The sequence below is a fragment of the Heptranchias perlo genome, chromosome 17 (genome assembly GCF_035084215.1).
Source record: "Heptranchias perlo isolate sHepPer1 chromosome 17, sHepPer1.hap1, whole genome shotgun sequence".
NCBI classification, from domain to species: domain Eukaryota; kingdom Metazoa; phylum Chordata; class Chondrichthyes; order Hexanchiformes; family Hexanchidae; genus Heptranchias; species Heptranchias perlo.
In genome coordinates, this window is record NC_090341.1 from 3,280,778 (window position 1) to 3,304,662 (window position 23,885).

At 46.7% G+C, this 23,885-nt stretch overlaps 1 long non-coding RNA gene across 1 annotated transcript in view; it reads right to left on the reverse strand.

The window, feature by feature from the left end:
* LOC137333981 (uncharacterized) overlaps nucleotides 1–15,054 on the reverse strand; it is a 31,521-nt gene extending 16,467 nt beyond the window's left edge. Inside the window, exons 1-2 of the long non-coding RNA XR_010966023.1 lie at nucleotides 14,791–15,054; nucleotides 3,024–3,089 (exon numbers count right to left, since the gene is read on the reverse strand). This is a non-coding gene — a long non-coding RNA (uncharacterized lncRNA). The remainder of the gene's footprint in view (nucleotides 1–3,023; nucleotides 3,090–14,790) is intronic.
* Between the last annotated feature and the right edge of the window lie 8,831 nt (nucleotides 15,055–23,885).

Below are 23,885 nucleotides of genomic sequence, written 5' to 3' on the forward strand. Positions count from 1 at the left end.
GCATCCCCTCTTGTTGGGCTTGTCAAGTACTGGCTAAAAAAGTTCTCCTGGACACGATCAAGAATTTTGCCCCCTCTGTGCCCCTCACACTGTTTGAATCCCAGTTGATGTTCGGGTAGTTGAAGTCCCCGACTATTATTGCCCTCTTATTTTTGCACTCAGAAATTTGCCTACATATTTGTCCTTCTATCTCCCTTTCACTATTCGGGGGTCTATAGTTCACTCCTAGTAGTGTGACTGCCCCTTTTTTATTTCTTAGCTCGACCCATATGGCCTCGATTGATGATCCATTTAGCATATCATCCCTTCTCACAACTGTAATTGATTCTTTAACCAATAATGCTCCCCCTCCCCTCCTTTTTTATCACCCACTCTATCCTGCCTGAAAACTCTATATCCAGGGATACTGAGCTGTCAATTATCCCCCTCTTTAAGCCAGGTTTCCGTTATAGCAATGATATCATGCTGCCATGTGTCTATCTGTGCCCTTAGCTCATCTGCTTTGTTTGTAATACTCCTTGCATTGAAGTATATCCCCTTTAACCCCGTCAAATTCCTGTGCTGAACATTATTTAACCTTTGCTTCTTTTGCCTTTCTGAGTCGCTAACTACATCACTAACTGCTTTTCTACTTCCCGTTTCCTGGTCTGAATTTGTCCTATCTGTACCTGCCCTTTGGTTCCCATCCCCCTGCCATACTAGTTTAAACCCTCCCCAACAGAACTAGCAAATGCCCCCACAAGGATATTGGTCCCAGTTCTGCTTGGGTGCAACCCGTCCAGCTTGTACAGGTCCCGCCTTTCCCAGAATCGGTCCCAATGCCTCAGGAATTTAAACCCTTCCCTCCTACACCATCTCTCAAGCCATGCATTCATCTGGTCTATTCTCCTATTCTTCAAAATAGTGGCTGTGGGATCTTTTACCTCCAACTGAGAAGCCTCAGTTTAACATCTCATTTGAAAGACAGCACCTCCGACAGTGCAGCGCTCCCTCAGTTCTGCACTGGGAATGTCAGCCTGGATTATGGGTTCAAGTCTCTTGAGTGGGACTCTGAACCCGCGACCTTCTGACTTAGAGACGAGACTGTGCCTCACTGAGCCACAGCTGGCACCTTAACCACTAGATTACTGTTCCCATTGACATCTACATCGGGAGCAATAACCGTGGGAACTGCCTTGGGAATTTAAACTGAAGGGCCATCCGACACAGGGATTTCCAAAAATGTGCTTAATGGTTCCAAAGTCTGAGGCAGATCTGTGTTGATCACAAATCGTGGGCACAGTGGTGCATTCTCAAAATAGATAATGAAGGATGACAGAGTAAGACACTTAGTCTTGGAGCCAGGGAAGGGGATTACACCGAAACAAATCCGAAATAAAAATAAACATGCCTGACATTCTCTGACCTCGATGGATTGCCAGAATATGACAGTTCTTCTTCTGAGTCAACGACTCAGATTCACTCCGCCTGGATCAAGAGTTCGATGAGCATCTTGCCAGGAAAGACCAGCTCCTGACCTTTGGGCCTCATAGTACAGGATGTTCCACCCCTGGACCCGAGCAGAAGAAGAAGGAAAACAATTGGAAAGCTTGGTATAGTGGCAGCGAGAGTAGAGCAATGAGATTCCCTCAGAGAAAATGTGGGATGAAACAGAGAGAGCGGGGATCCTTCCCCACACTCCCACCGCTAGGCCTGTGAATGGGAGAATTTTTATCGAGCACGTTGATGGTAATATTTTGTCCCTCTAAACCCACACCACTTAGCCAGTCTCTATCAGTAGCCAAGATATTAACTGAAGAGTGATGGGGCACAAGGCTGAGTTTTCACTCCGTTTTAAAGGAGCCCATTCCCCTCCCCTCGCCACCCCCCTCCCCCCCCCAGCTTGGGCAGGGTGAGGAGTGGGGAGTGTCCAAGTCTCATGGTCATCACGATTAAATCGATGGGCAGGAAAAGACCAGCTGTTCCATCGAGCCTGCCCCACACCATGATGGCTGGAACATCGCAACCAAACGCTCCCTCCCTCCACCCCACCCCTCCTCCCATCCAGACAAACTCAAGGATATTCCCATTTCCTGAAGATGTCGCAATTCACTGCTTGGTGTAAGGTCCCACCGCTCTCCTGTTGTGGAGAGCCGCTGCGATTGGGCAGGTGCGGACATTTTGCGTTCCCTGCATCATCGCCGAATACCCTGCGCCTTCCTGCACAGCACAGGCTTGTATTTCTCCAGAGTGGTGTTAATTGTTTTAAAGATGGTCAGACTCATCGCTGAATGCACTGGATCTCATGTTAAACAACCCTGGACTCCAGTCTGTTGACAGGGTTGATTCATGGATTATGTATCCTGATCTCACCTGGCACTCTGCTCTTCTGTCCAGCCAAGTACAGAGGCATCTGAAATGAATGTTGAGTAAGGAAGCAGCTGGTGTAACATCAAACCTCTCGAAAAGTTGCCACTGGCCATCTAAATCGAAAGTCTGAGTTTGGGGGCTCACCCACCTAAATAGTTGACTTGCAAAATAGCAATCATTAAAGAAGAAAGAACTTGCATTTATATAGCGCCTTTCACAACCTCAGGATGTCCCAAAGCGCTTTACAGCCAATGAAGTACTTTTGAACTGTAGTCACCGTTGTAATGTAGGAAATGCAGCAGCCAATTTGCTCACAACTTTCTGAAATAAGCTAACAATGAATGAGAGCAGCTCCATCGCCACTGGTAAAATGTGGTCAACTTTGATACTTTGAAAGCCTTCTTTGTCTAAGTGCCAGAAGTGGATCTTGCACGAAACGATGGGGTCAGCTGAGATGTTGGTGATCAAGGGACTTCGACTGGCTCTCTTGGTGCCTTTATATAACTTGTTTGTTCTTTGAAGACTGCTCTGCTTCCTTTGGGAGCCTGATCCAGAGGGAGATAGGAACTGAAATGGCAGCAGATTTGTATCTAGGGGTTTCCCGTACAGACAGAGCACTTTGGCATTTTCACCTTGAGAATGGATTCCAAACTAGTCGTCAGAAAAACATTTACCTCCATGCGTTGGAGTTGGGACCTTTTTGTTTTGATGGGAGATCCAGTTAGTGTTGATATTTGATGCTGTTGAGGCAAATCTTAAGAATATAAGAAAGAGGAGCAGCAGTAGGTCGGACAGACTTCCATTTATTATCTAATACATTTATTATATAACTGGATATAGTAAACATTTCATCAGAAGTATAAAGTGAAATGAATGTATGTACAACCCATGATATCTTTTCTCAAATGCAGGAGCAGAAAGGTAACAATTTTGATAATTCCCTTGTTTCTAAAAATAAATATTAATTTCTCTTCCCCATCCTGCCCTCAGCCAGCAGCCCAGCAGTGTTTTCTTGCCGGTATGGACACACAGAATTATTTCGTTAGAAATCAGCCACAATGTTTTATTCAGACATGAATATACTAATTTAAAGTCAGGTTGGACATGGGATGCCACATTTTCAGACTGTCACATTATTTGGTCCAATAACTTTCATAAGGGGTAGAGCATACGATTATTGAATCTTATCACGATTCAGTAAGATCATGGCTGATCTGCGACCTCAACTCCACTTTCCCACCCGTTCCCCATATCCATTAATTCCCCTCGAGTCCAAAAATCTTTCGATCTCAATCTTGAATATATTCAATGACTGAGCATCCACAGCCCTCTGAGGTAGAGAATTCCAAAGATTCACAACCCTCTGAGTGAAGAAATTCCTCCTCATCTCAGTCTTAAATGGCCGACCCCTTAGCCTGAGACTATGCCCCCTAGTTCTAGACTCTCAAGCCAGGGGAAACAGCCTCTCAGCATCTACCCTGTCAAGCCTCCTCAGAATCTTGTATTTTTCAATGAGATCACCTCTCATTCTACTAAACTCCAGAGAGTGTAGGCCCATTCTACTCAATCTCTCCTCATAGGACAACCCTCTCATCCCAGGAATCAATCTAGTGAACCTTCATTGCACCCCCTCTAAGGCAAGTATATCCTCCCTTAGGTAAGGAGACCAAAACTGTACACTGTACTCCAGGTGTGGTCTCACCAATGGAATGTATATTCATTGAGAATTATGAAATATTTCTTTTGCAGAGCAGGCTCGAGGAACTGTATGGCCTATTCCTGCTCCTATTTCTTACGTTCTTAAATGTTTGCTATTGCTTATCTACCGTCATGTCTTTTAATCTAATTTCCTAATCTACTTTAACCAACTCGCTCCTCATACCTATGTAATTGGCTCTGCTTAAGTTTAAGACTCTAGTTTCAAACTTAAGCACATCACTATTAAACTCAATGTGAAATTCTATCATATTATGATCACTCTTCCCCAGAGGATTCCTTACTATGAGATTACTAATTAACCCTGCCTTATTACACAAGATAAGATCTAAAATGGCCTGTTCCCTGGTTGGATCCACAAAGTATTGATCTATGAAACTGTCTCCAATGCATTCCATGAACTCGTCCTCCAAACTACTTTTGACAATTTGATTTGCCCAGACTATATGAAGATTAAAGTCCTCCACGATTATTGTATTACCTTTGTAACAAGCTCCTCTTATTTCTTGATTCATACTCTGTCCAACAGTACTGTTAAGGGGCCTATAATCTACTCCCACCAGTGTTTTCTGCCCCTTGTTATTTCTTATTTCCACCCAGACTGATTCTACTTCCTGATCTTCTGAGCCAAGACCCTTTCTCACCACTGACCTTATGTCATCCTTTATTATCAAGGCTAACCCCCCACCCCTACTTTCCATTTTCTTTTCAAAAAGTCAAGTACCCTGGAATATTTAGTTCCCAACCTTGGTCACCTTGCAACCACGACTGAGTAATGGCTAATAGATCAACCCATTTATCTCTATTTGTGCCATTAATTCATCTATTCATCTAAGAGGCTTGGTTTGAATCTCTCGACAACCTGGAAGGGAGGAATGGCAGAACGGATTCTACCAATAACTGCAGAGAATTTTATCTTTGGAACATCAGCATCAAAAGATAAATCAAGCTACTGCTTCAATTAAGGAACACTCATATCCAGTATCTCCCTCCAAACCAACCGGGATTGTCAGTCTGAGGGATTTTCTCTGTGGGGTTTGGTGTTCAGCATACCAAACCTTGATCTTGCCAATGGTGTTGACCTCAATATGGCGTCGACTTGGACTTCACCAAGAACAGCAGCTTCGACCCTGAGGAGATGACCCTCACTCAAGAGCGAAACCGGGGGTCTCACTGATCCAATACATTCAATGCAATGCAGTGTAGATGGAAACATAAAATTACAGAGAGATATTAATAGATTAAGTGAATGGGCAAAACTGTGGCAAATGGATTTCAATGTAGACAAATGTGAGGTCATCCACTTTGGACCTACAAAGGATAGATCAGAGTACTTTCTAAATGGTGAAAAGCTCAAAACAATGGAGGTCCAAAGAGACTTAGGGGTCCGTGTACATAAATCATTAAAATGTCATGGACAGGTACAGAAAATAATCAATAAGGCTAATGGAATGCTGGCGTTTATATCTAGAGGACTAGGATACAAGGGGGTAGAAGTTATGCTGCAGTTATACAAAGCCCCGGTTAGACCACACCTGGAGATACTGGGTTCCGTTCTGGACACCGCACCTTAGGATATATTGGCCTTGAAGGGAGTACAGCGTAGATTTACTAGAATGATATCTGGACTCCAAGGGTTAAATTACGGCGAGTGATTACACAGACTAGGGTTGTATTCCCTGAAATTTAGAAGATTGAGGGGAGATTTGATTGAAGTTTTCAAGATATTAAGGGGAACTGATGGGGTAGATAGAGAGAAACTATTTCCGCTGGTTGGGGAGTCTAGGACTAGGGGGCATAGCCTAAAAATTAGAGCCAGGACTTTCAGGAGTGAAGTTAGGAAACACTTTCACACGCAAAGGGTGGTAGAAGTTTGGAACTCTCTTCCACAAACGGCAGTTGATGCCAGCTTAATTGTTAATTTTAAATCTGAGATTGATCGATTTTTGTTAACCAAAGGGTATTAAGGGATATGGGGCTAAGGCGGGCATATGGAGTTAGGTCACAAATCAGCCATGATCTCATTGAATGGTGGAACAAGCTCGAGGGGCTGAATGGCCTCCTTCTGTTCCTATGTTCCTATTCTTGCTGACTTAGAACGGTGGTGGGTGAGAGAACAGGAGCACATAAAAGAAAAAGAAAGAACTTGGATTTATTCAGTGCCTTTCACAACCTCAGGATGTCTGAAATGCTTCACAGCCAATGAATTACTTTTTGAAGCGTTTTCACTGTTGTATTGTAGGAAACGAAGCAGCAAGATCCCACAAACAGCAATGTGATAACCTGTTTTGGTGATCTTGGTTGAGGGATAAATATTGGCCAGTACACCGGGGAGAACTCCCCTGCTCTTCTTCGAAATAGGGTTGCGGGATCTTTTACGTCCACCTGAGAGGGCCTCAGTTTAATGTCTCATCCGAAAGACGGCACCTCCGACAGTGCAGCACTCCCTCAGTACTGACACTGGGAGTGTCGGCCTGGATTATGCGCTCAAGACCCTGGAGTGGGACTGGAAATGACGACCTTCTGAATTTCTGACTCAGAGGTGAGATTGCTACCCACTGAGCCGAGGCTGAAGGAAGCAGCTTGTTCAAAAATTGTCACTTTGCAAGTGGGAAGTCTGACGATGGAAGAAAAGAGGTTTTTGCTTTAGGACTGCACCCTGCAAAGCTTCTGCAGTTGAAATGCTTCTGTTACAAATGCAGTCCAGGAGAAATGTGCTGTTTGGAGCGAAGGGAAAATATTCTTTACCATGCAACAGTCTGCACAGCAAGCGAGAAGGTGGATCACAGGGGCACTGCCACCTCCCTCGACTGCAGGTTGTGAAAGCAAAACAGGAAGAAGTTTGGCAGCATTTGGAAGATTGCCTAAGTCATGTTTTGACCATTTTTTCAACGAGAGGATTTGGAAAAAACAGAGTTTACCATAAAAACATGTTTTAAAGCATAATTTTATTCAATGATAAACAAGCTTGCTTTGATGTTGTGTCCTCATAGACTGTGAATAAAATATGCAATTCATCAGCTTGTCTTGGTAATTGGTAATTACCTTACACCCACTGTACTGGAAAGTCTGTGATCCCTTTTCACGGTTGTGAACAACAAGAGATAAGATAGAGACACGGGCAGGGAGACTTTACGACATACCTAAGTGTCTGCAGTGGCTCAGTGGGTATCACCCTTGTCTCTGAGTCAGCCGGTCGTGGCTTCAAACCCCACTCCAGAGACTTGAGCGTGTAATCCAGGCTGACGCTCCCAGTGCAGTACCGAGGGAGTGCTGCATTGTCAGAGGTGCAGTCTTTTGGATGAGATGTTAAACCAAGTCCCTGTCTTCCCTCTCAGGTGGACGTAAAAGTTCCCACGGCCACTATTTAAAAAAGAGCAGTGATGTTCTGCCAGGTGTCCTGGCCAAACCAGATAATCTGGTTATTATCACATTGCTGTTTGTGGGACCTCACTGTACGCAAATTTTGCTGCTGCATTTCCCTACATAACAACATGACGACACTTCAAAAGTACTTCATCGGCTGCAGAGTGCTATGGGACGTCCTGAGGTTGTGAAAGAAAATAAGAACATAAGAAATGGAGCAGGAGCAGGCCATTCGGCCCCTCGAGTCTGCTCCGCCATTCAGTCAGATCATGGCTGATCTTCAAACTCAACTCCACTTTCCCAATCTATCCCCAGGTACTCGACAAATACAAGTTTATTCAAGTTCATGCAGGCAAAGAAAGGGCTGCACAGAGTTTTAAATGCAGGAAATAGTTACAGATTAGTTTGTTCAAGTCAAGCACTGATGTGGGGAAGGTTAGCATTTCATTATTTTTATATTTTTATGCAAAGACAAGTTGTGCCAATTGAACTAAGTAAATCTGATCATAACTGTCACTATCTCTGTTTGCTCACTGTGAAATAAATCAGTTTAATGATTTGATTGAAGAAATACATAACCCAAAGATACAAATATACAGTTCTGATCACAAGTAGGCTTATTGTTGCACGTCTGGAACATGCTATCAGGTAAATAGGTGCAAAGCAGTGTGAATCCGATAAAAAGTCAGATTTGTAACATCGACAGCAAGGAGATAAATGACCAGATAATCTCTTTGTTTAGTGATGTTGGTTGAGGGATAAATATTGGCCCCAGAACACTGGGGAGAACTCCCCTGCTCTTCTTCAAATTGTGCTCTGGGATCTTTTGCCTGGGATGGCTGATGGGACCTCGGTTTAACATCTCATCCGAAAGACGGCATCTCTGTAGGTGTAGCACTTGTTCAGTATTGGCACCGACCGGGACTGTCAGCCTGGATTTTGTGCTTAAATCTCTGCAGTGGGATTGAGCCCACGACCTTCTACCCCATCAAACACTCCCCGGGGCAGGTACAGGGTCAGATACAGAGTAAAGCTCCCTCTACACTGTCCCATCAAACACTCCCCGGGGCAGGTACAGGGTTAGATACAGAGTAAAGCTCCCTCTACACTGTCCCGTCAAACACTCCCCGGGGTCAGGTACAGGGTCAGATACAGAGTAAAGCTCCCTCTACACTGTCCCATCAAACACTCCCAGGGTCAGGTACAGGGTTAGATACAGAGTAAAGCTCCCTCTACACTGTCCCATCAAACACTCCCAGGGCAGGTACAGCACGGGTTAGATACAGAGTAAAGCTCCCTCTACACTGTCCCATCAAACACTCCCAGGGCAGGTACAGCACGGGTTAGATACAGAGTAAAGCTCCCTCTACACTGTCCCATCAAACACTCCCAGGGCAGGTACAGCACGGGTTAGATACAGAGTAAAGCTCCCTCTACACTGTCCCGTCAAACACTCCCCGGGGCAGGTACAGGGTCAGATACAGAGTAAAGCTCCCTCTACACTGTCCCATCAAACACTCCCAGGGTCAGGTACAGGGTTAGATACAGAGTAAAGCTCCCTCTACACTGTCCCATCAAACACTCCCAGGGCAGGTACAGGGTTAGATACAGAGTAAAGCTCCCTCTACACTGTCCCATCAAACACTCCCAGGGCAGGTACAGGGTTAGATACAGAGTAAAGCTCCCTCTACACTGTCCCATCAAACACTCCCAGGGCAGGTACAGGGTTAGATACAGAGTAAAGCTCCCTCTACACTGTCCCATCAAACACTCCCAGGGCAGGTACAGCACGGGTTAGATACAGAGTAAAGCTCCCTCTACACTGTCCCATCAAACACTCCCAGGGCAGGTACAGCACGGGTTAGATACAGAGTAAAGCTCCCTCTACACTGTCCCATCAAACACTCCCAGGGCAGGTACAGCATGGGTTAGATACAGAGTAAAGCTCCCTCTACACTGTCCCATCAAACACTCCCAGGGCAGGTACAGGGTTAGATACAGAGTAAAGCTCCCTCTACACTGTCCCATCAAACACTCCCAGGGCAGGTACAGGGTTAGATACAGAGTAAAGCTCCCTCTACACTGTCCCATCAAACACTCCCAGGGCAGGTACAGGGTTAGATACAGAGTAAAGCTCCCTCTACACTGTCCCATCAAACACTCCCAGGGCAGGTACAGCACGGGTTAGATACAGAGTAAAGCTCCCTCTACACTGTCCCATCAAACACTCCCAGGGCAGGTACAGCACGGGTTAGATACAGAGTAAAGCTCCCTCTACACTGTCCCATCAAACACTCCCAGGGCAGGTACAGCATGGGTTAGATACAGAGTAAAGCTCCCTCTACACTGTCCCATCAAACACTCCCAGGGCAGGTACAGGGTTAGATACAGAGTAAAGCTCCCTCTACACTGTCCCATCAAACACTCCCAGGGCAGGTACAGGGTTAGATACAGAGTAAAGCTCCCTCTACACTGTCCCATCAAACACTCCCAGGGCAGGTACAGGGTTAGATACAGAGTAAAGCTCCCTCTACACTGTCCCATCAAATACTCCCAGGGCAGGTACAGCACGGGTTAGATACAGAGTAAAGCTCCCTCTACACTGTCCCATCAAACACTCCCAGGGCAGGTACAGCACGGGTTAGATACAGAGTAAAGCTCCCTCTACACTGTCCCATCAAACACTCCCAGGGCAGGTACAGCATGGGTTAGATACAGAGTAAAGCTCCCTCTACACTGTCCCATCAAACACTCCCGGGGCAGGTACAGCACGGGTTAGATACAGAGTAAAGCTCCCTCTACACTGTCCCATCAAACACTCCCAGGGCAGGTACAGCATGGGTTAGATACAGAGTAAAGCTCCCTCTACACTGTCCCATCAAACACTCCCGGGGCAGGTACAGCATGGGTTAGATACAGAGTAAAGCTCCCTCTACACTGTCCCATCAAACACTTCCAGGGCAGGTACAGCATGGGTTAGATACAGAGTAAAGCTCCCTCTACACTCTCCCATCAAACACTCCCAGGGCAGGTACAGCATGGGTTAGATACAGAGTAAAGCTCCCTCTACACTGTCCCATCAAACACTCCCAGGGCAGGTGTGACAGTAAGTGCATGTATTTCTGTGACGCTCTTGGATCAAGATGACCCAAGCTCAGTCCATGTTGGACTCTCAAGCTTATCACCACTGATCCCAAATCACAGCGGAGAGCTGGGATTGTCAGGACCGTGAGATTTGATGCATTCACCCTTTGTTAAGGGGCTCTCATCCCAGCAATCGAAATTCCAAGCCAAATTCAAGGGATACGGAGGGTTAGGTCGGGAAATTGGAATTAATGTCGATCAGCCATGATCTGATTGAATGGCGGAACAGGATTGAGGGGCCCTATGGCCTACTCCTGCTCCTATTTCTATGTTCTTACGTACATGAGGTGAAAGGCCAGTGTCTCACACACTGAGATGCCCAATCTTAATTAAATTCTTCAAAAATTACTGCACATACTGTACAACAAACAAACTGATTATTTAACATCTGGACATCAAATAGATGAAGGGATACGGTGTAGAAGTCTTAAAGCTCAGAACGACAGAAAATCAAAGACTGCTTGTTTTCGAACTCATGTAGCAGACGATGTGTCACTTGTACCAGCAACAAAAATAATCTAAATAAGTGAACAACCGACTCTACGTAAAAGGTACTAAGATTATATTGGGCTGGAATTTTCTTTAGGCCCCTTTTGACACCAAGTCCCGTTCATCCATCACCCCTGCACTCGCTGACCTACATTGACCATTGGCGGCCGTGCCTTCAGCTGCCTAGACCCTAAGCTCTGGAATTCCCTCCCTAAACCTCTCTGCCTCTCTACCTCTCTCTCTCCTCCTTTAAGACTCTCCTTAAAACCTACCTCTTTGACCAAGCTCCTGTCCTAATATCTTTTTTTATTTGTTCATGGGATGTGGGCGTCGCTGGCGAGGCCGGCATTTATTGCCCATCCCTAATTGCCCTTGAGAAGGTGGTGGTGAGCCGCCTTCTTGAGCCGCTGCATTCCGTGTTTTGAAGGTTCTCCCACAGTGCTGTTAGGAAGGGAGTTCCAGGATTTTGACCCAGCGACGATGAAGGAACGGCGCTATATTTCCAAGTCAGATGGTGTGAGACTTGAAGGGGAGCGTGCAGGTGGTGTTGTTCCCATGTACCTGCTGCTCTTGTCCTTATAGGTGGTAGAGGTCGCGGGTTTGGGAGGTGCTGTCGAAGAAGCCTTGGCGAGTTGCTGCAGTGCATCCTGTGGATGGTACACACTGCAGCCACAGTGCGCCGGTGGTGAAGGGAGTGAATGTTTAGGGTGGTGGATAGGGTGCCAATCAAGTGGGCTGCTTTGTCCTGGATGGTGTCGAGCTTCTTGAGTGTTGTTGGAACTGCATTCATCGAGGCAAGTGGAGAGTATTCCATCACACTCCTGACTTGTGCCTTGTAAATGGTGGAAAGGCTTTGGGGAGTCAGGAGGTGAGTCACTCGCCGCAGAATACCCAGCCTCTGACCTGCTCTTGTAGCCACAGTATTTATATGGCTGGTCCAGTTAAGTTTCTGGTCAATGGTGACCCCCAGGATGTTGATGGTGGGGGATTCAGCAATGGTAATGCCATTGAATGTCAAGGGGAGGTGGTCAGACTCTCTCTTGTTGGAGATGGTCATTGCCTGGCACTTATCTGGCGCGAATGTTACTTGCCGCTTATGAGCCCAAGCCTGGATGTTGTCCAGGTCTTGCTGCATGCAGGCACGGACTGCTTCATTATCTGAGGGGTTGCGAATGGAACTGAACACTGTGCAATCATCAGCGAACATCCCCATTTCTGACCTTATGATGGAGGGAAGGTCATTGATGAAGCAGCTGAAGATGGTTGGGCCCAGGACATTGCCCTGAGGAACTCATGCAGCAATGTCCTGGGGCTGAGATGATTGGCCTCCAACAACCACTCCCATCTTCCTTTGTGCTAGATAAGACTCCAATCACTGGAGAGTTTTCCGCCTGATTCCCATTGACTTCAATTTTACAAGGACTCCTTGGTGCCACACTCGGTCAAATGCTGCCTTGATGTCAAGGGCAGTTACTCTCACCTCACCTCTGGAATTCAGCTCTTTTGTCCATGTTTGGACCAAGGCTGTAATGAGGTCTGGAGCCGAGTGGTCCTGGCGGAACCCAAACTGAGCATCGGTGAGCAGGTTATTGGTGAGTAAGTGCCGCTTGATAGCACTGTTGACGACACCTTCCATCACTTTGCTGATGATTGAAAGTAGACTGATGGGGCGATAATTGGCCGGATTGGATTTGTCCTGCTTTTTGTGGACAGGACATACCTGGGCAATTTTCCACATTGTCGGGTAGATGCCAGTGTTGTAACTGTACTGGAACAGTTTGGCTAGAGGCGCAGCTAGTTCTGGAGCACAAGTCTTCAGCACTACAGCTGGGATGTTGTCGGAGCCCATGGCCTTTGCTGTATCCAGTGCACTCAGCCGTTTCTTGCTATCACGTGGAGTGAATCGAGTTGGCTGAAGACTGGCTTCCGTGATGGTGGGGATATCGGGAGGAGTCAATATTTGTCTTAAAGGAGGAGAAAGGGGTGGAGAGGCTTAGGGAGGGAATTCCAGAGCTGAAGGCACGGCCGACAATGGAGGGAGCGAAGGAAATTGGGGATGCTCAACAGATCAAAATTGAAGGAACGCAGAGATCCGGGAGGGTTGTAGGGCTGGAGGAGGTTACAGAGACAGGGAGGGGCGAGGCCACGGAGGGACTTGAACACGAGGATGAGAATTTTAACATTGTGGCGTTCCCGGACTGGGAGCCAATGTAGGTCAGCGAGCACAGAGGGTGATGGGTGAACGGGACTTGACGCGAGTTAAGATACGGGGCAGCAGAGTTTGGGATGAGCTCAATTTTACGGAGGGTGGAAGGTCACAGTCTGCCTCATTTAAATGGCAGTGTCATTGGGACATGCCCGCCATTTTGACCACGAGTCCAAGTACGGCTCGCGCGGTGTCTGGCCGGCCAGAATAGGCCAGCGGCATCGAGGATCCAGGCTGCTAAAACCCCCCCCACACAAGGATACCTTGGGCCACCCCCTCCCCGCTCACCCCCTGCTCCCCCCCCCTCCCCCACAGTCCGTTCTTACCTTGCTGCGGACCGTTTCCGCGGCAACCCGACCTCCCACCATTTTGGATTCCCGGCCGTGTAATGATGGAACTGATTGCGTTTCCTCAACTTATTGTGTTCACCAAGTGTAATCTGATCAAATGAAAAGTTAACACAGCTGTATTATTTGCCCCCTGCCTAACCCAGGGGGCACTGAGTCCGATCGTAGCCCTGTTTACTGGTGCTCTGACTGAGATCGGATTATCCAGCGCCGAATGGGGAGGGAACCTGAGATCTTCCCAGCCGCTAATGCCTGAGGACCACATCAGGCAGAGCAATTACCCACTGAGCCACCCACAGAACTGATAGGGGAATGTTTATAGTCAACTAGATTATGTAACACTCACAGCAGAGGTGGGCTGGAGGGCACACACAAGGCCCACGCTATAAAAGTCCCAAATGTAAAATTCTCCGAAAGCTATGTATAACTCCTACCACAGAAATTACAGTGGGAATTTTTATAAGGCTCCTCGTCACAGAGTCTGATCCCCACTAATCTGCAGGGTTTTATGTAAAGTGCTTCGGAATTCCGATGGAATTCTCCAAGTGCTGGATTTCAGCTTCACTCCTGGTCCGTTAAACCTCGTTGAGTTGACCCCCCCCCCCCCTCCGCCCCTCCCCTCCTGAAGGCACACAGCCCAGCGTTCCCTGTGAGAGCAAACCGACTGCTCCCCCTGACCGCCCCTCCCACCACCACCCCGTCCCCACACCCCCCCCCGCCTCCGTGTCCCTGTTGTTCGGTTGATCGCCCCAGCCAGGATCGAGAGAGACAAATGGCGTACGCGGGGCTTTTGTGGCTGGCGTCTAATGTCAGGGCTTCCCAATAAACTCTGGACATTCTTGACTTGTATGTCAGATTGGCAAAGAGAGTGTTTGCGACTGCTTCCGTTCCCGTGACTTCCCGTGCCCGATAGCTGAGTGCGATCACATAGCTTCCCTTTGTGTTTTCGATTGTAACAACTGGTGCACTATCTCTCATTGAGATAACGAAAAGACAACCTTTCAGGGACGCCCAGGTTTTTGTCACAGGATGTGCGATATTCTGCCTGATTTCACCTATTGATGGGTACTTGTCTCTGCTGCCGATCTCCCGCCTGTTTTAAATAATAATTCTTGTTTTTCCAAAAAGCCCGAAGTTTGTGAAGAGAGAGGGGGATTTTAAAGGGGCACTCACCTCGGCATCAGAGGGTCGTGGGTTCAGGTCCCACTCCAGAGGCTTGTGCCCATAATCCAGGCCGACGCTCCCAGGGAGTGCTGCACTGTCGGAGGGGCCGTCTTTCGGATGTAGAAGTTAAACTGAGGCCCCGTCCGGCTTCTCAGGTGGCCGTGAAAGATCTGTGGGGCCAATAAATACTGTCGAAAAGTACTGGAAGTTTATGACTGTGCTAAAACCTAAAGAGTGGATCACACTCTCCCTGAAGATTCCTACGCGGCTGTTTCCTCTGCTCACAAAGTAATTTCAGTAAAGACACTGGAGCCACCCCCACACCAGAGGCATTCCCATCAGCTGCTCCCTGCTCTGGAATTTAAACAACATCTCCCACTCCCAAATCTTGACATCAATGTTTGTTCAAATCAGGGAGAGGAGATTTAAACTCAGAGAGGGGATACACAGAAGTAACAACTTGAAGCAGCCATTCGGCCCAATCAGTCTGTGTTGGTGTTTACTCTCCACACAGATCTAATCACATTTATCTGCCCGGGTCCTGTATCCCTTCATCCACCTTTTCCAATTTAATCTTGAATATTGACATAGTTTCTGCCTCAGCCACTAACTCTGGAAGTTATCTCCGCAGCCCCACAGCTCTCTGTGCGAAGAAGTTTCTCCTGCCTTCTGTTCTAAATCTCTTACATTTAATCTTGTATCTAAAGCTGTTAAAAAAAGGATATAGGATGCTAGGCTTTATAAAGTTATGCCAAACCTTTACAAATCACTGGTTAGGCCTCAGCTGGAGTATTGTGTTCAATTCTGGGCACCACACTTTAGGAAGGATGTCAAGGCCTTAGAGAGGGTGGGGAAGAGATTTACTAGAATGGTCCCAGGGATGAGGGACTTCAGTTATGTGGAGAGACTGGAGAAGCTGGGGTTGTTCTCCTTAGAGCAGAGAAGGTTAAGAGGCGATTTAATAGAGGCGTACAAAATCATGAAGGGTTTTGATAGAGTAAATAAGGAGAAACTGTTTCCACTGACAGGAGGGTCGGTAACCAGAGGACACAGATTTAAGATAATTGGCAAAAGAGCCAGAGGAGAGATGTGGAGAAATGTTTTTACTCAGCGAGTTGTTCTGATCTGGAATGCGCTGCCTGAAAGGGCGGTGGAAGCAGATTCAATAATAACTTTCAAAAGGGAATTGGATAAATACTTGAAGGGGGAAAATTTGCAGGACTATGGGGAAAGAGCAGGGGGAGTGGGACTAATTGGATAGCTCGTTCACAGAGCCGGCACAGACACGATGGGCCGAATGGCCTCCATCAGTGCTGTATCATTCAATGATTCTATCTGTGGCTCCTTGTTCTTGTCCCCTCAGTTACTGGAAACAGTCTGCCTCCTATCCTTTCAGAATTTTAAACAATTCTATCATATCGTTCTGTAATCTAACAAACAAGCATACAATTTTTTCAAGTATTTGTTCGTTTTTGTATTTCTTCATAGCAGGCAGCATTCTGGTGGGTCTGCGTTGTACCCTCTCTAAGGCATTAAAAGCAGTGGATTGGAGTTATAGTGCAGGCAGTGTGTACTCAGATGGTCCCTTGGAGGGTGTCTCAAACAGCCTGGCTTTAGTGAGCTTGGGACTCAGATTGAAACCCTCAATGGGTAGCACTCTCTCCTCTGAGTCATGAAGGTTATGAGTTTAAGTCCTACTCCAGTGATTTGAGAACATAATCCAGACCGGCAGTGCCGAGGGAGTGCTCCACTGTCGGAAATGCCATCTTTTGGATGAGATATTAAACCGAGGCGTGGACGAATAAGATCACACGACCACTATTTCGAAGAAGAGCAGGAGAGTTCTCCCCCGGTGTCCTGGCCAGTATTTATCCCTCAACCAACGCCATTAAAACAGATTGTCTGGTCATTATCACATTGCTGTTTGTGGGATCTTGCTGTGCACAAATTGGCTGCCGCGTTTCCTGCATTACAACAGTAACTATACTCCAAAAGTATTTCATTGGCTGTAAAGCACTTTGGGACATCCTGAGGTCGTGAAAGGTGCTATATAAATGCAAGTTCTTTCTTAAAGGCGCTTTATGACTGAAAATGTATTTCCGCTATTGTTTCTTCTCTACTGGTCTGGCGTTTTTGTTTTATACTCTGAGGGAATGTGGCCCTTAGCTCCTTCTTTGCCACATTGTCTCTCGACACCTCATTAGGTTTAAGGATGACATTGTATTAAAGATAATCATCATCTTGTTAAATGATTGAGGAGGGTCACCTGTTTGCATTGGTCTGAGGAGAAGAGTCGTCACAGGAACCTGCTGACCAGGAGCAATATTAACCTCAGAAGCAGCTTTGTGGCTGTAGACTATGGATAAAAGACCACACCATGAGCCTTTATAAGCAGGTCACCCAGTCTTGTTTGTCAATAGTTCATGTCATCATAAATATTGAGTTGGAATAGTGAGATAATCCTGTCACTTTATAAATCATTGGTGCGACTGCACTTAGAATATTGTGTCCAGTTCTCGTCACCACAGTCCAGAAAGGATATTGCAGCTATTGAAAGGATACAGAGGAGAGAAACCAGAATGATTGAGGGGATGGAGGGATTGGATTATGAGGAGCCATTATGTGAATTGGGCATGTTCTCACTCCAAAAGAGAAGGTTGAAAGGTGATGATTGCTGTATTTATGATTCTAAAGGGGCTGGATAATGTCGACCATGACCAGATGGTTCACCTTGTCCAGAACAGTAAAACCCGAGGACACGGCCTGCGCTCGAAGGATGGGGGGGGAATTCAAAACTAATCTGCGGAAACATTATTTCAGTGAGTGAGTGGTCAATCTGTGGAACAGACTCCCTCGAGAGACGGTGGGAGCAGTTAGTGTTGATTCATTCAGATTCAAATTAGATCAATTTCTTTCAGAAAAGGACATTTGTGGATCCAGTATACGAGTAATTTGAGACGTGTGGTGAGTGTAACAGGCTCGGGAGGAACAGGTGACTTTGGACCTATGGTTCCCAAAGCTCTCCCCCACTGGGGGTTTCCCTCACCTCATGTCTGGGTCTGTTGTAGACTCATTGATGGAGATTGAGTGCTAGGATTGGTCAACAATCCATTATCGTTGTATCATGACTGACACTCTAACACTCATTACATCACTTGCAGGCTCCCACTTAAATTCCAATAATGACTAGATTTACAGTATGAGCATGTATTCATTCCTGGGATCGCTGCCAAGGCCGGCATTTATTGCCCATCCCCGAGTTGCCCTGAGAAGGTGGTGGTGGGCCGCCTTCTTGAACCACTGATAGCAGATTGATACAACTGAGGGGCTTGTTAGACCATTTCAGAGGGGCAGGTAAGAGTCAACTACGTTGGTGTGAGACTGGAGTCACATATAGGCCCAGACCGGGTAAGGACGGCAGGTTTCCTTCCCTAAAGGGACATTAGTGAACCAGTTGGGTTTTTACGACAATCCGACAGCTTCACGGTCACTTTTACTGATCCCAGCTTTTTATTATTTCCAGAATTTTTTTAAAAACTGAATTCATGGTAGGATTTGAATTTACATTCTCTGGATTATTAGTCCAGTAACATAATCACTACACCACCGTACCCCCGCACACAGAGTTTGAGTGCCGTACTGTCTCACCTCCTAAAATAAAGTTACAGCAATTCTATTGCAGCTGCATGCCTGGTAAGAAACATGTCAAACCTCAAAACTACTGCCCCCCCCCGCCCAACTCCGTCTCTCCGTCTACATGCTGCACTCGGTGTAATGTGGGCCAGTGGAGGTTTTTAGGCAATGATTAGCTTGTAAGCATTGACGCACATGACCCATCTAACCTATTAAATCCAGGACAATCTCTGAGCCTCCGACGTATATAATTGCTCAATATCCTTCAGTATCACTTAGCGTCTTTAAGAATTAAATCAGCTCCTTACAGTCCAGCTGATCCACAATTAAAAACCGCTTCAAGAAATAAAGGCTGCTGGTGAGATTTGTGGGCAAGAACTGAGTGTGTTTGTGTGACATTTCCTATCCATTTATTCTCAGTGACAATGCTTCAGCTAAAAGCGAGGATGAGGGAATGTCAAGTCAGGGAGTTAAATATCTGTCCGTTATTGTCATCAATTCACATTTCCTTTTTTAGAAATTGAGCTCGCCGAGGTCAGGGTCACTTTCAATTTCAGGCATTCAGGATCGACATCAAACACTCCCAGGGCAGGTACAGCATGGTTTAGATACAGAGTAAAGCTCCCTCTACACTGTCCCATCAAACACTCCCAGGGCAGGTACAGCACGGGTTAGATACAGAGTAAAGCTCCCTCTACACTGTCCCATCAAACACTCCCGGGGCAGGTACAGCACGGGTTAGATACAGAGTGAAGCTCCCTCTACACTGTCCCATCAAACACTCCCAGGGCAGGTACAGCACGGGTTAGATACAGAGAAAAGCTCCCTCTACACTGTCCCATCAAACACTCCCAGGGCAGGTACAGCACGGGTTAGATACAGAATAAAGCTCCTTCTACACTGTTAAAGGGTATGGGGAGTGAGCAGGAGAGTGGGATTAGGCTGAGTGGGATATTAAAGGGTATGGGGAGTGAGGGGGAGAGTGGGATTAGACTGGGTGGGATATTAAAGGGTATGAGGAGTGAGCAGGAGAGTGGGATTAGACTGGGTGGGATATTAAAGGGTATGGGGAGTGAGGGGGAGAGTGGGATTAGACTGGGTGGGATATTAAAGGGTATGAGGAGTGAGCAGGAGAGTGGGATTAGACTGGGTGGGATATTAAAGGGTACGGGGAGTGAGGCAGAGAGTGGGATTAGACTGAGTGGGATATTAAAGGGTATGGGGAGTGAGGGGGAGAGTGGGATTAGACTGAGTGGGATATTAAAGGGTATGGGGAGTGAGGGGGAGAGTGGGATTAGATTGAGGTTAAGGAGGGAATTCGAGACTGTTGACCCTGGGGAATGGAGGGCACAGGTGCCAATAGTGGGACGAAGGGACCGATGACATGGGGAACGGGCGAGGGATTGTAAATCTGGAAGAGGTTACATAGATAGAGAGTTGTAAACAATTTTACAACACCAAGTTATAGTCCAGCAATAGTCCAGCAAATTGCTGGACTATAACTTGGTGTTGTAAAATTGTTTACAATTGTCAACCCCAGTCCATCACCGGCATCTCCACATCATAGATAGAGAGGGGAGAGGCTTTGGAGGGATTTAAACATGAGGATGAAAATTTTATCTTTGAAGCATGGGGGGATCCGGGAGACTCTGTGGAGACAAGGGTGTGAGGAGCAAGTGGGGCTTAGGATACGGGTAGCAGAGGGTCATACCCACGCTACAGCAGCTGAAGAGGTGGGCACAGAGTTAAAGGGGCTGATGTACCCCACAGACTGATGGAGCTGTAGCCTTGGCAGGGACCAAGGCCTTGACAGGAAAATCATTGGGAGCCAGGTTGGAAGGAGAGGGGGCTGGTACATTGAGTTGCCAACTGTCGTTGGATGTATTTCTGGAGGTTTCACCATATAACTTCCTGCCTCCAACTGCCCCAGCAGTTAAAATTCCCCTTGGTGTGTTGGGGCCGGGGAGGATGGGGCGGGAAAGGTGGAAGAGGACAGGAAAGTTAGCGGAGAAAAAGGCCAAAAGCAAAACTAGTTGTGGACGTGGGTTCGAGGCCCCATTTCAGAGATTTGAACCCATAATCCAGGCCGACATAAGAACATAAGAAATAGGAGCAGGAATAGGCCATACGGCCCCTCGAGCCTGCTCTGCCATTCAATCATGGCTGACCTTCGACCTCAACTCCACTTTCCTGCCCGATCCCCATATCCCTTGATTCCCCCAGAGCCCAAAAATCCATCGATCTCAGTCTTGAATATATTCAACGACTCAGCATCCACAGCCCTCTGGGGTAGAGAATTCCAAAGATTCACAACCCTCTTTGAGTGAAGAAATTCCTCCTCATCTCAGTCCCAAATGGCCGACCCCTTATCCTGAGACCATGCCCCCTCGTTCTAGACTCTACAGCCAGGGGAAATAACCTCGCCGCATTTACCCTGTCAAGCCCTCTCAGAATCTTATATGTTTCAATAAGATCACCTCTCATAGGCCCGTTCTACTCCATCTCTCCTCATAGGACAACTCTCTCATCCCAGGAATCAATCGAGTGAACCTTTGTTGCATCGCCTCTAAGGCAAGTATATCCTTCCTTAGATAAGGAGACCAAAACTGTACACAGTACTCCAGGTGAGGTCTCACCAAAGCCCCGTACAATTGCAGTAAGACTTCCTTACTCTTGTACTCCAACCCCCTTGCAATAAAGACCAAGCCATTTGCATTCCTAATTACTTGCTGTACCTACATGTTAACTTTTTGTGTTTCTTGTAGGAGGACACACAAATCTCTCTGAACACCAACGTTTAATAGTTTCTCACCATTTAAAAAATATTCTGTTTATCTATTCTTCCTACCAAAGTGAATAACCTCACATTTCCCCACATTATACTCCATCTGCCACCTTCTTGCCCACTCACTTAACCTGTCTATATCCCTTTGCAGACTCTTTGTGTTCTCCTCACAGCTTTACTTTCCCACCTAGATTTGTATCGTCAGCAAACTTGGATACATTACACTCGGTCCCTTCATCTAAGTCATTAATATAGATTGTAAATAGCTGAGGCCCAAGCACTGATCCTTGTGGTACCCCACTAGATACAGCCTGCCAACCTGAGACTGACCCGTTTATCCCTACTCTCTGTTTTCTGTCCGTTAACCAATCCTCTATCCATGGTATTATATTACCCTCAACCCCACGAGCCCTTATTTTGCATAACAACCTTTTATGTGGCACGTACTGAAGGAGCGCTGCACTGTCGGAGATGGCCTCTTTCGGATGACACTCGAGTCCCCGTCTGCTCTCTCAGGTGGACGTAAAAGATCCCACTGCCACTATTTCAAAGAAGAGCAGGGGAGTTTTCCCCAGTGTCCTGAACAATATTTATCCCTTGGCCAACATCAATAAAACAGATTATTTGGTCATTTATTTCATTGCTGTTTGTGGGATCTTGCTGTGCACAAATGCTGCTGCATTTCCTACATTACAACAGTGAATACACTTCAAAAATTACTTCATTGGCTGTAAAGCGCTTTGGGGCATCCTGAGGTGGTGCAAGGCGCTATATAAATGCAAGTCCTTCCTTTGTCTTTATGAAAGTGTAACAGTTAATGCCAGGAGTGGTAATCTGTGACTCTTTGGTTATGTTGGTTGAGAGAGAAATGTTGGCCAAAATATCAAGGGCACTCCCTGTTCCTCTCCAAAACAGAGCCGTAGGATCTTGTGCGATGGTTTAACGTCTCGCTCGAAAAGACAGTGCTCAGGTGAAGTGTCAGCCTCTCACCCTGCCTCCTAACCAATCCTAATAACCCCTTCTCGAGCATAAGCTGGCAGTGTGAATTGCCGAGGTTCGGTGCTGATGGATGGGCCCCTTGGGCAAGGCACTGGAAGGCTGCCAGTGAACATGGAACCGCACCCCAGGATGAGTCAAGGTCTCACAGCAGAGGAGTGCAGGAAATTGGCAGCAGAGCACTTACATGATGTGAATGAACAGCTCGCCCCTCTGGCTCAGGTCTATCGTTTTTTATTATATTCCATATTTTTCGTGCGTGCACTAATTAAAAAAATATGTTTAATGATGTTGATTGAGAGCTGGTGAGCTACGTCTCCTTAACACACTCTCCCGGCTCTCTGCATTCTCGTTGAAAACAGAACTCACTGCAATACCTCACACACCAGCTCCTCATCCGAAAGACAGCACCTCTGACAGTGCAGCACTCCCTCAGTACTGCCTTGGGAGCGTCAGCCTGCATTTTGTGCTCAACTCTCTGGAATGAGAGTTTGAACCCATGATCTTCTGACTGAGTAGAGTGAGAATTCTACCCACTGATCCAAGGCTGACATCTAAAGTGCATTGTAAAAGGAGATTGTGCAGGTAAGCAGCATGTAAACACATTTGCTTTGGCAGCCTTTCAGAGACCAACACTTTTCTTTCTTCCTGGCTCCCTGGCTTGGCTCCCAGGTTAACCAGCCTTGGATCTTTCAGGCACCTCCATCCCACCTGCTCTGGCATTGTCCTTCAGTTCCAAAAAGGATAACTCTTCTCTGCAGGACCCCCCAGGCTGCATCCGGGAATGTCGACCTGTTGGAGCCATCTCCTCCCCTCAGTAGCAGGACAGGTTTAAGGCAAACCTGCAGCTCTTCAACGATGACTGTGGTGTGCTTGCAAGACATCATGAGCTGTGAGAAAGAAAGAAAGAACAAATTTGCATTTATATTATGCTCTTTATGACCTCAGGATGTCACAAAGGGCTTTACAGCCAATGTGTAGTCACTGTTGTATTGGAGATAAAGGTAGCAGCTAAATTGTGCACAGCAAGGTCCCACAGACAGCACTGTGATGATAACCACAGATAATCTCTTTTTTAGTGATGTTGGTTGAGGGATAAATATTGGCCCCAGGACACCGGGGAGAACTCCCCTGCTCTTCTTTGAAATAGTGGCCTGGGATCTTTTATGTCCACTTGAACAGGCAGACGGGACCTGGGTTTAACGTCTCATGTGAAAGATGCTATAAAGAAACGTTACTGCATCAGGACTACATTAGTGCCCCTTGTATATCTTCAACCGGGGATCACCCATTCTGCTGAAAAAATACTAGATGGCACAATTGCATAGCAGGACCGATCTGTTCCAGTCACTCAGCAACACTCTTCATACATATTCATAACTTTGTGCATACATCAACTAGTTACACTTTAATTCCGTATGTTTGGTCAACCCTTAAAAGACAACAATGTGAATTGGGTAACTCTAGTACATGTAGGGAAGCCTGTAATCAGAGGCTGAGCCTATCCCTTCTCAAGAGATAAGCCAACCCTGTTATCTCTGTTTGAATTTGCTGAGTCTTTGGCTCCTCTTTTACACTTTGTAATCTTTCTGTATCTTCGATATTTTAACTCCTCATACTGAAGCTAATCATGAGGACAGGTTGCACAGACTGGGCTTGTATTCCCTCAAGTATAGAAGATAAAGGGGTG